At 40.8% G+C, this 12024-nt stretch overlaps 2 long non-coding RNA genes across 3 annotated transcripts in view; one reads left to right on the top strand and one right to left on the bottom strand.

The window, feature by feature from the left end:
• The window catches only part of LOC143693568 (uncharacterized), a 35177-nt gene extending 32526 nt beyond the window's left edge, over window positions 1-2651 (bottom strand). The window contains exon 1 of the long non-coding RNA XR_013181382.1: window positions 2310-2651. This is a non-coding gene — a long non-coding RNA (uncharacterized LOC143693568). The remainder of the gene's footprint in view (window positions 1-2309) is intronic.
• Window positions 1-12024, top strand: part of LOC143693567 (uncharacterized) — a 181831-nt gene that overhangs the window by 102154 nt on the left and 67653 nt on the right. The gene's annotated exons all lie outside the window — the stretch shown is intronic.

The following is a 12024-nucleotide window of genomic DNA, read 5'->3' as shown; positions in this document are numbered from 1 at the left end:
AAATAACCTATATAAAAATTTATGTTGTGTCTCTAGATGTCCAATCGAGATTGAAATATGTCTGGTTAACTTCCAAATAAATTGACTCCTCTAGAGTTTTCACTGAATTTTTCTCCCAGGCTAGAGTATGATTGAGTTTTATAGGTTTAATGTTGTGAAGTAGCACCTTAGAGAGAGTAGAGTTGAGACATTTGCCCAACCATAGGCATATGCTATTGTTTCAGTACCCGTGAGGGGGACTCACTTTAAAGGGAGTTTATGACTCTGCTTTGTCTGTAATTGCTGATTAAAATAGTACCATAGCAATATTTAAAGAGAATCAAGCCCTACTCAAGGATAGAGCCAGTGTTGTGGGAAATATTTCAGGATGAACCCATGCTTCTCAGCCAGCAGAAATTCAGCCATCATGTTCAGATTAACTGGGATTGGAGAAAAGGACAGGTCTGAGTCACATTCTCCTGTGGGGGGGGGTGGGGGGAGTGTGAATGTGGGATGCTGAGACCTGTGAATCCATTTGGCCAAAGACCCTCTTCTCAAGAACATAAGCAAAACATCTATGAAAGCAAATTCAGGCACCTTCCTGAGTGTGCCCCTCATGTATCCCTCACAAAGCTGCTGGGATACATGCTGAGGAATTTTGGTGGAATCTATGGGTCTTTCCTTGTGGCTGGTGTTGGTGCATCAGACTGTCATTCCACTCACCTGCAGTGCAGATGGTGGAGCTGAACATGGGATATCTTTGTCCATCCTGGAGATGCAGGCATATGAATAGTTCTACTGGATATGCAGGTATGTTCCCCCTTTGGTGCCTCTCTGTTTGTTGATGCTATATCACCATGCCTTGAAATGTAGGTGGTAGCTCTAGTTAAGGGTGTGCCATAGTTTAACCCCAGCCAGCAACAAATGCCAGGCTGACACAGCCACTTGCTCACTCCCCCACCAGAGACTCAAAAGACTAACGGCCAGAAAACTTGTGGGTTGTGATAAAGACAGTTTCATAGGTAAAGTAAAAGCTGTGCATGTAAGCAAAGCAAAACAAGGGTCAGTCAACTATAGCAAAGCAGGGCTCCAGCACGTGCAATGATTATTTGGAAGACAAGTGCTGTAAGTCCAAACACCCCCTCCCCTTCCTCCTTTTTCCCCTTGCTTTACATAGTGAGCATGATGCCATGTGATGTGGAATATCCCTTTGGTTGGTGTTGGCTGTCCAGGCTGTGTCTCAGCCTCCCAGGCACCTCCAGCCCCCTTGCCAACGTGTCTGTATGAAAAGCAGAAAAGGCCTTGGCTCTGTGCAAACCCTGCTCAGCAATAACAAAAACATCTCTGTGTTATCAACTCTGTGCTCAGCACAAATGCAAAACACAGCCCCACACTAGGTACTGTGATGAAAATTAACTCTACCCTAGCCCAAACCAGCACAGGGTAGAAAGCTGAATTTTGCCTTGATGCATATATAATATAGTTGAGCTGAGTATGATATGTGTGAGAGAAAATCCAACACTAGCAATGTTTTGGTAGCAGTGGGGAGAGGACTTGTGTTGGTCAGGGGACAGCCTCAGCAAAGGGATTGGTTGTGCATGATTACATGAGAGATTAAGCAGATATTAAGCAGAAGTCTGTTGCAAATTCGTCATTAGCCCTGAGCCTAAACCCTGCATTTTTAACACTCTTTATCCATTTCTAAGAAATATTTTGAGTAATGTTAATCCCACCTTATGAACCAGAGAAGTTATTTGTGCAAAGACTGCGCACAAGACTGCTTTTTCTTCTGAAAATGGAAAAAGCAAGATTGGAGAATGGACACAAGATCTGTGGTCTCACAAGCCATCATTTTTTAACCTGAAATCTTTCCTTTACTTCAGTAAATCTGTGGCAGGAGTTGTGTTTTACTTTGCTGGGTAGGGGAGCAGCTTTGCCTTACTTTTCATATTGTGTAACATTTCAGGCTTTGACTTGATGATTGTAATGAATTTTGTAGGGTAGGCAAAACAGCAAAACAGAAACATCTGAATCTCTGTTCTTTTTGTGAAAACTTACAGCTGGCACAATGATTAAACTTCCTTGGGTCTGCTAAATCCTGTGGGAGTTCTTTAAAATTATAGCACATTTCATTGATTGTATGTAGCAAATATGACCTATGATTCCACCTAAGTTTTCCTTTAGTTTAATTCCTGCCCCTCCGCTTTGCTCCTTTCATCAGCTCTTTTTTAACTTTGTCCTGTCCTTGATTTTTTTCCCAGAACAATCTAGCTCTCTTGGGCTTAGTCTTCATTAAAAAGGAAAAAAAAAAATTATCTAACATGTCTTACCTAACAGCCCTGTTTTTTCCAGTAAAGGTGAGAAAGGTGGTTTTCTTTTCAGGCCTGCCAATTCTTGTCTTTTCTTCTGAGATTGCTTGCCAGCGTGGAGATGGCTTTGTGTTGTGAATTCCTCTTTCACAGTTCTGCTCCAAACTGAGTTACAACCATCATGTTGTGCTGAGGCTGCCGTGCAGGTATCCATTCAGGAAGATTTCCAATGAGAACCAGCAATGTTTTTTCCTTTGCAGTGCTAATAACAGTTATTGTTGTGTTCTTCCTGTCCTGGGTGACTTTACATAAGTGATTGTGTATGTGTGTGAGATAGCAAAGGGGGGAAAAAAGCAGATGGAAGAGTAGTAATAACTGGGGAGTGGATGAGTCCACAGCACATGGGCAAAGGAAATGCTGGGAGAAATAATTAGTGCTGTAATCTGATTTGCTAATAATCCATTTATAAAACAGTTATGATATATACTTGTAGGAATGTGACTGATCATAACGACAAATGGTATTACTTCCTCCCCTCCCACTCTGTATTAAAGAACCTTAATTACTTGATGGCTCAAGACTTTGTGGGTGACTCATGCTACAAAGAGTCAGATGCTCACAGCACATAATGGAGCTCTTGAAAAGCTTTCATAATGATGGCGGGCTTTGCACTACCTCCCTCCCATACATCCCTCTCTGCCAAAGAGTTATTAGGTAATTTAAAATAATTAAAAAGGAAATAATTAAAAGATTTTACACACACAGAAATAGCACTTGCAGCTAATTATGTAAGTCTATCACTTCTAACAGTGGAACACAGTTACTATTATCAGAGAATTGCGTTTGAATTGTGACGGATAATCCCCCGGTCCCATGTTGTACACTTGCAAGTGGGAACTGGTTGTCTAGGTTTTTACAGAATGAAAGAGGTGTATGGAGCCTGTGGTCTAGCCACAGCTCTGCCATGAGAGGCTTCTGCTCAGCTTTGTTCCCTGCAGATTTTTACCTAATTAAAACATAGCAGGGAACACAAACTCCTTCATCTAATCTTAATGTGTTTGCACAGGATGTTCTGCTAAACACGCAGGAGCTCCTGCATGTCTGCAACTCCTTGTAGGCTTGGGGTGGCAGAGTAACTTCCTGACAGGGAGACTATGGGTGTGGGTCATGTTAAGTTAAGTAAATGACAAAATTGTCCTGTGGTCTTGCTGTCAACAGGATGGACACCATCTCTATGAATATGGTGATAGGAGTATGAGGTAATAATTCATTTCATCAGTTAGCAACATAGAGCTTTCACATGGATAATGGCAGCCGCATAATGGTGAAAAAAATTACATTGTAATTTTACTGTAATAAGCTAATATCCTAACTAAATAAAGCCTTTGGCACTTTAGGCATTCAGAATCTAATTATTCAGAGAGAAATTTGACCAAAGAAAGTGAGACAAAACTCCTTCCACCTTTGAAAAATATCTGTAATGCATCATGGCCGCTCATCAGACTGCCCCTAACGCTGGACAGTCAATAATCCAGCCATTGAACAGTGATAATCCAAAGGCTATGGCCAAACTGTGAAACAGCAGCAGAAAGTAACAGTGACTGTTGGATATTTGGATTGCTTGACTTTTTATTTTTCTTTTTTTCCCTCTTTTTCTTTTTTTTTTTTTTTTTTTTTTTTTTAAGAAAGCTATTGGCAATATTACCTTACTATTTGTTTCACGTGTAGAGGTGTTGGGGTCCTCTGAAGGGGTGTTCAAAGTAGAAAGTTAATTTAGCCACTCCAAAACAGGCTCCAGTGGAGTTTGTATCTCTTTGTCCTCTGCCTGTAGATGAAACATAGGGAAAGGAAACCAGCTTTTGTGAGTACCTGCATCGTTTGCATCTTTGGTTGTAATATGGGCTAACAGCAATTTCCTGACATATGAAATGCTTTTTGAGTTATGAATAGATTTTGCTTTTTAAAAGCTAAGGATTATAATCATCATGCAGAACTTTAGGAGTGGTGTAAGACAGGTTGTATTAAATACCATCATTAATGATCTAAAAGAAAAAAGTGAGAAGAATATGATTACAAAATTCAGAGGATATTGAATTAGGAGGTCTAGAGAGAAAATGAGATAATAAAAAGAGACCTAAAAAGATTATAAAGGTAGGCGGGCATTTTTATAGAAACTAAGATTCATCCCAGAAAACTGCAGGACAATAAATCTGAGGGAAAATAATCAGAAACGCATATCTCCAAGAGGAAGAATAAGCCTGGGAAGCAATAATTCTGAAAGAAGTAAGATGATAATGGTTAGCCAACTAAGCTTGAATTTGCCATATCATAAAGCTGCAAAATGTCCAAATGTAGTTTTAAGTCACAAATGCCAAACTATCATGTCACAAGACTTAAATCTTTTTGCAAACACTTTATTACCATAAAATGCAAACACTTTATTACCATAAAATGCAATGTCCCTTCAGTTTTCAACTCTGAGTGGTGAGTTTTGATCTATTTAGTCACTGTGCAGTGTCCTCACTAAAACTAATACCTGCTTTAAATTTTTGGAGATATTTGCTTAGAACTGGTGAGGTGCTGTTTTGTTCTTGCTGCCATGTGTGTCGCACAGAACCACTCTGGTCTTCAGTTGCTGTCCACTCAGGTGTGGGGAGCAATCTTGAGAGCAACTCTCACACTTTTTTGCACTTCCTCTTAAGTGAAAGGTTTGCATGTGTGGGTGGAGGCTGAAGAGGAAAATACTTAATATTATTTTACTGAATTGTGCTGAGAGCTGATACTGGCAATGGGTGGGCTGAAAACCTACCCTTTCCAAGGAATGGTCAGTGGGGAAAAAGTGGTATGATTCATGGTGATTTAAATGAAGAAATTTCAGCCTGCTCAGAGCATACAGGCAGGCTATTACTACACCTTGTCTGAGCAGTAAAAACTCACATATTTATATCGTTAATGACTTTTGCATTGCTCTCATCATGCCCTCAGTTCCTTGGCCCTGGACCAGCAGGTCTCTGTGCTATTTCCACTGAGCCACAGGCAAGCAAAACTTGTTCCCAAAAAATGACACGATCTGTTATGTATCCTGGGCTGAGACTGCTGGGCATTTTGCAGAAAAATAACAACCTATTGAAGCTGCTGCAGTAGGCAGTGACGAGCCAGCACAGTGAGCTGAGGACAGTTTTGATGTGTACCCAGGAATGAATATTGCTGAAGAGGAGCTCTGTGTGTCAGCTGAGGAATTCCGTTGCTGAAATTGGTTCCCACAGCATTTTTTTAACTACTGAAGTTTTCAGACCAAGGTAGATTATATTTACAGTCTCCCTATTAAATCATCATAAACTTCTAATGCTGGGAATATGACCTGTTCAAGAAACCAAATGTAAATAGCAAAAGTTTGGAGTGGTTACTGAAGCTGCTGTCAGTGTGAATCATACTGTCTTACCCAAGAAATAAGCTGCTGGGTTTAATAAGGCAGAAGTTGTGAAAATGAATATCTTCTCCAAATAAAGCAAAACTAACATTTTACTGTCTTCTGATGGTTGAAAATTTATGGTGGCAGCTAAGATATGAATGAAAGTTAAATAGTCCTATTAATTTGATTACTTGTTTCCAGAGCCATCAGACATGTGGAAAGTAATATCATGTGGGAAATGGTGTAAGATTTACACTCGCCTGAGAGAAATCACTGCTCTGTCTATCAGATTTGATAGGTGTCAGAGGACCCTTTGAAAATGAATAATAAGGGAACTGAATAAGAAGAAAGATACATAGCTGTTTAAAACTTTTAAACATTTGGATGAATTCTTGAACTAATTAAAACAAAAGTTTAAATGGAAGTTTTTACATATATCTGGAATATGGTAGAACTGCTCAGCTGAGTGTGTGAATTATCTTATGCTCACTGACATTTGTGATGGTGGTTTTTGAGGTGAAAAAGATTTTATGGCCATTAAAATTAGGGAAAATTTGGGTTGAGTTAGTGCCTGTATCCTTTTATGCATTCGTAGTACAGGAGAACTCAACCATATCAGGAAGCAAGCCTTTGCACAGATGTAAGCCATATTGTGTATACAACAATCCCCACAAACAATGTCCCTTCAATTTATTTTATGTTAAAATTTGCTAAGCTATTAAATGCAATAAAGTCATCTCATCCAGGGCAGCAATGGAGCCCTACTGCTGTAGCAGTGATCACAAGCCCATGCTGATGAAGGGCCTGTTTCTTGCCCTGTGAATGCCAATGGCAGAACTCTTCAGTAACTTCAGTGGGAGTGGTGTTAAACCCTAGAGGAGACTTACACAAAACAGTTGACCTGAACTGGTGAACAAATACAGATCATGTTTCATCTTTGTGCCTTTTTCTGTTGGGTGGGGTCCTTTGCCAGACCAGCCCTGGGAAGTTCTGTTGTGGAAGTTAGCAGAGTGATGTGGAACAAAGCACTGTTCAGAGCCTGCATTTCCCATGAAACAGCAGCAGTTGCTGTACAGTCTGGTACAGAATAGGGCTGGATTAATCTCTTATTCTTCATTTGAAAGGCTCTGTATTAAAAGACTAAGGTTTAGGATTTTACATCCATTTAATACCTGGCTAAGTATTGGGGGTATGTGTTCAGATATTAATGTGACTAAGAAGATATATGCTTGGGTTAAGGTTATTTCAAAAAAAGAAGCTCTGTCATTAATAATTTTTGGTCAGGAGCTCTGCCCGTCATCAGGAGATAAATCATCTTCCAGCAGCTGTGACAGCTCTTTAAGTCTGAGGCCTGAACAGCTTAATTGGGGAAATGATCAATTCTAAGATACATAGTTAAGATGACAGGCTCGGTGCAGTAAATTCTTTCAGGAATGAACATGAATAAAATGAATATATTTATGGAACAGTGATGTAATTCAGAATCTTGGCTGTTAGGGAGCCTATGCATCTTCATTCCTTCCCTGCCCTGTAGCAGTTTTCTGAGACTCCAACCTCAGATAACTCTGAATGGTCTGAAAACTACTCTAGGTGAATGCGGATTTTGTAAGAATGAAGAACCTTACCAAATGCTATGAATGAATAAAAAGTCTGCGTTTCCCACTGAGTATTGTGAGTTGACTGTACCTTATTTTTCTATATACAAAGCAAACATAAAAGAACACAAAACCAAACCAAAACAAACCCCAGAGCACCAAAAACTCCTATCTGTGAGTTGCTGGAAAATATTGCTCCTTTACAGTGAAAATTATGTGTGCTGACCCCATCTGTAGTAACACAGATCCCATAAGCAGATGCTTCCTGTACTTTAGGTGCCTGAGCAGCTCTTGGAAATCCCATGGTTTGTCTTTTTGCCTTTCTTGAATTGACAATTTTTTCAGCTGAGGTCACCTAGAAAGAGAAAAACTATTTCACCTTTTGGAAATGCAAGGAGTTTCTAAGGGGTGTGATTTGTTACATGGAGCAACTGGCAAGTTTTCCTCCGGACACTGTCATTACATGATTCACTGGCAGCACTGACTGCTGCCTGGAATTTACTTTGCAACGGAGGATGGCTCCCATTGGTGTCTATGTATTGCTGGAGTTTCCAATCCTGCCTGCTTTTTCTCCCCAGTGAGAGTTTCCAGGCCTGAGATACACCTGGAAGGGTGCTGTGGCTGTGCTTCACTGGCTGGGCTCAGGCAAGGAGGGAACCAGAGCATGGGCAGGGCATGGAGGAGCAACTGGTGCTGGCCAGAGAGCCTGTGGGTGGCCTGGACGTGGGTGCCCACCACTCAGTTCTGGTGTTGTAGCAGACCAGGTGCTTTGAAGGTGTCAGTGTTGCTTGTGGTAGGGAGAGTGATGGACAAGCACAGCAGAAATGGGCTCCAGACCCTGCTAAGTATGCACCAAGCAGTTTTGGGTTCACATTAGATTATTTTCATTCTTAAAATGTGCTGTGCACCTGCACATGTTCCCAGAGATGACAAAACACTACAGCAGCCATTTGTAAATTACAATCGGTGACTTTATGCAGAAAAAATGGCTTCAGGTTATGAGAAGAGTATCCATTCATACACAGGTTCTTGATTAACATTGCAGGTTCCCATTGAGCTGTTACAGTGAATACAGTAAGAGGCTGCATGAAAAGCACTTTCATATTGACATGAAGAAAAGCAGACCAAGTGCTCTTACTGTGTATTTTGTCAAAATAATTTTCATGCTGAAGTTTAAGCCACGTAGCATAAATATTTTCCAGCTAGCAGGCAGTGATCATGAAGCGCATCCTGGATTGCATGACTCAGGCCATCAAAAGAAAAGCTTTAACCATGAACTCTGTGAACTCTAAGGAAAACCTCCAGTTGAGCTAATAAAATGTATTGGAAGTGACTTGGATACCTTCCTGTCTGTGATGCTTTTTAAAGAAATCTGTCCTCCCCCACTCTGAATGTGTGTGTGTGAGAGTGTGTACTTAATAGATACAGGGCAGTGAACTCCCCAGGATTAGCTAATGAAAATAGCACTGTAAAATGAATTGAGCAAATCGATACAGCTGGAATTTTGTGCACTGTGACAAATGCACCAACCCAAAATTCCCCTCTCCCACTGCAGCCAATATTTTATGTGCAAGTATGTGTTACAAACTTCCAAAATGAGACTGCTATTTGTAAATTAAAATTGACTCATGCCACAGGATACTGCTTAGGGAAGCAAAGGAGAAGGAAAAGCTCTTCAAATAGTGGAAGATGGGACTGCCCTTGGAAAACTCTGGGTCGTGCTTGCCATTAGAAGGAAGACCAAGGAAAGCCTCCTGAGCTATGCCAGTGTGAGGAACGATGTTCAAATGTGTGAAATAACATGGGGACTGGAGGATCTTGGGAATTTGTCCAGGATCCTCTGAAACTTCCTGCCCAGTTGTGAGAACACTGGGTGAGGAGGGAAAGTTACCCACAAAACCAAAATGCTGTGGGTGGGCCAAAAAAAAGGCTGGGTGCCTTATGTAGTTTCAACTTTTTTTTTGTTGTTTCCTCCTACGCTGCAGGAATCCAGGCTTTGGGGAAGGCAGAGGAAGCTTAAACTTACTCCATTTCAGGAGGAATTTTTCATCTTTCATGCAGGGTAAGTGACACATAATTTCAAATGTGAATGTCATAATTAAGTCTAATTATTTTACCATACTTTTGCCTTCATTAGACATTGTGTTTGCAATAATTGCTGTAATCAACCATATGGTTAGTATTAACTCGTTAACTACATGAGGGCAGATAATCCCTGCAGGAGGAATAGATGACTTCCAGGTCTGGAGGTGTCATGCTGAGTCCCATCACCCCAGGGAATGGTAGGGTTTTGGCTCTCCGTCACCTCTCGCAGATGAGCAGGAGAGAAAGGTTTCAGACGCTTCACATAGCTGAGTGAGTTCAGAGGACATGAAAGCCCCAAATCTGTGGTTTAGACCAAAAAACCCAAAGCTGTCTGTTACCTCTGCAGTGCCACAAAACATGTCCCTGTGGGTTCTCCTTGTTCCCAGGGAGCAAGGCTGGACAGCTGGCTGATCTGGGGCAGCCTCACCAGGCACCTCCCTGTGGCCCAAAGCTGGGCACTTTTGCTAGGCAGACAGCCATGGTTTAACAGAAGTATGAAGTTAAACTTCTCTGTGTATTAATACTTACATTCATCCGGAGCACAGCTTCAACCTTGTGCCGTCAGCTGCAATTTTAAGAAGCTACTTCTAGCATCTGAGTGTGTAATGATGGTATCTACCAACTCATTCTCTTTTTGCTGGCTTGCTAATAATTCTGTCATCTTGTTCATAATGATTATACTCTCAAATTAGCTTTTACAGTTATAATATTAAAAAAATCTGGTTTAAGTACACTGTTATTTCTGGGGTTTGTAGGATATATGTTAATTTTTCTTTTGCAGTGTGCGAGGTTGCCAGAATAGGTTAATCAAGTATTTCATCCTTCTGTGTAAGACTTGTAATGTACAATGCTTATTGAGTAACATCTTACCTGACCTGCTATTAGGTGTTTTGTATTTTCCCTGATCTCACCATAAGTAAACTTCAGTTAGCTATAGAGAAAACCAGAGAGCAAAATTTAATCCTGATGCTATTTTTCAGCCAAATGTTTAATCCATATGCTTATTTCTTCATTTGTTCCCCCTTTTTCTGTTTTGGGGAAAGCAAAAAAAAAAAAAAGTATCCATTCATAGAGCCAACAGTGAAGATGTTCAGAGCTAATCCATGACCTCTTCAAAATCTTTAGTGGAGATGCAGCAGGTTTCTTGAAAAGTTTTCTCAGTTTCATGGTGCAATTGGTGGTCAAAGACAGAGAGACAGTGCAAAAAGATCCCAGTCCTGACTGACCTTAGCTGAAGTTTGGTCAGGTCCAGACAAAGAGCCCTTACCTGGGACAGCCAGTACCTCTGGGTACCTCTTTCAACAGTGGTGAGGGGACAAAGATGATGTCCTTGTGCTGATGAGCACCTGTCTTACTCCTTTAGCTGGTGACAATACTGAATGTTTTTAAACTTTTCATGTTGAATCTGAACTTCAAACAGACCCCAGAAGTGGGGTTATGGGCCTTTTTTTACAAGGGAGGGATCTTTGTATCCCTTAGATTTGTTTACTTCACTTGTACAACAGCACCCTTCTGATACCGGCAAGGGAAAATTTCAAAGTTCTGGGAAATGAAAATTGCATCCTGGTTTCCTCTTGTTCCTGTGGCACAATCTGAGACTGCCCTCAGCTCCAAGAGGTGACAACTTATGGTTCTCCTTTTGTACAAATGATGCTCCTTTTGTACCAGTGGAAAGCACTTGCAGAGGGTGGATTCAGCTTGTCGTGAAGATCAGTAAGAATGGTGACTTTACAGTAGGTTAACAGTTTGTTCTCTTGGTGATCCTGTTCCTTTCCAACCTTGGGGAGTCAGGGAAGCAGCACAGGGAGGGATACCTGTCTGAGACAGGTGTCTATGTGGTATAGCAACACCGGTTTTCGGGTCACAAGAATTAATTACTTAAGTTTTGACAGACCTTCTGCAAAATTAAAACTGGGGATTTCCAAGACTTCTTTACTCCCTGGACATATGCTAGTTTTTTCTTCTGGATAATTCCTTGATAAAAAGAAGGTGAAGAGGAGTTTTTGATGTCTGCTCCACATAGGCCACTTCACAAATCCCTTCTTTGTGATTTATTGTGATTAGTAAAGAGAACAAGTAAAGTCTGTATCAACTGTGTGAAGGAAAACGGAGGAATTTGTTTTGTTCTGAGTATAATACAGAGGATATATTATTACTCCTAATTGTAAATGTAGTGAGTGGAATGGAGGCATCTTTTCATGTGGACAAACAAATGGGGTAGGTGCTTTTTGAGGTGTGTAGAGATAAAACCTCAAATGCAGGACATTCTGAAAGACAGCAGAAAATCTGTGTCTGAATGCTCACAGGGCTTGTGCGGACTTTGGAAAGCAGGCTTGTGTCTTGCAAAACATACAAAGTCCTACCAGGCATAGAATAACCACTTCATCATTTTAAATGAAGGCTATAAAAAATTACAGTCAGCACATAATAGGTGTTTTGCACCCATGCTAAGTACTGCCAAGAAAATAGTTACCTAAGTAAATCAATAAAGTATCATTCCCTTCCAAGGTCTTCCTGTCCCAGTCCCTGAACCTCTCATTTCAGAGGAGTACTGAAACCTGTTCAAGATTTATTTTTATGAAAGTAAGCATCTCTGCATTATCAGGCAGTAAAGAAGTTGTTTACTGCTACTCCAGCAGTGTTG

This window comes from Agelaius phoeniceus, chromosome 3, assembly GCF_051311805.1.
Source record: "Agelaius phoeniceus isolate bAgePho1 chromosome 3, bAgePho1.hap1, whole genome shotgun sequence".
Lineage (NCBI taxonomy): Eukaryota > Metazoa > Chordata > Aves > Passeriformes > Icteridae > Agelaius > Agelaius phoeniceus.
The sequence above is the reverse complement of the archived record's forward strand: the minus strand, read 5'-3'. Positions and strand labels throughout refer to the sequence as shown.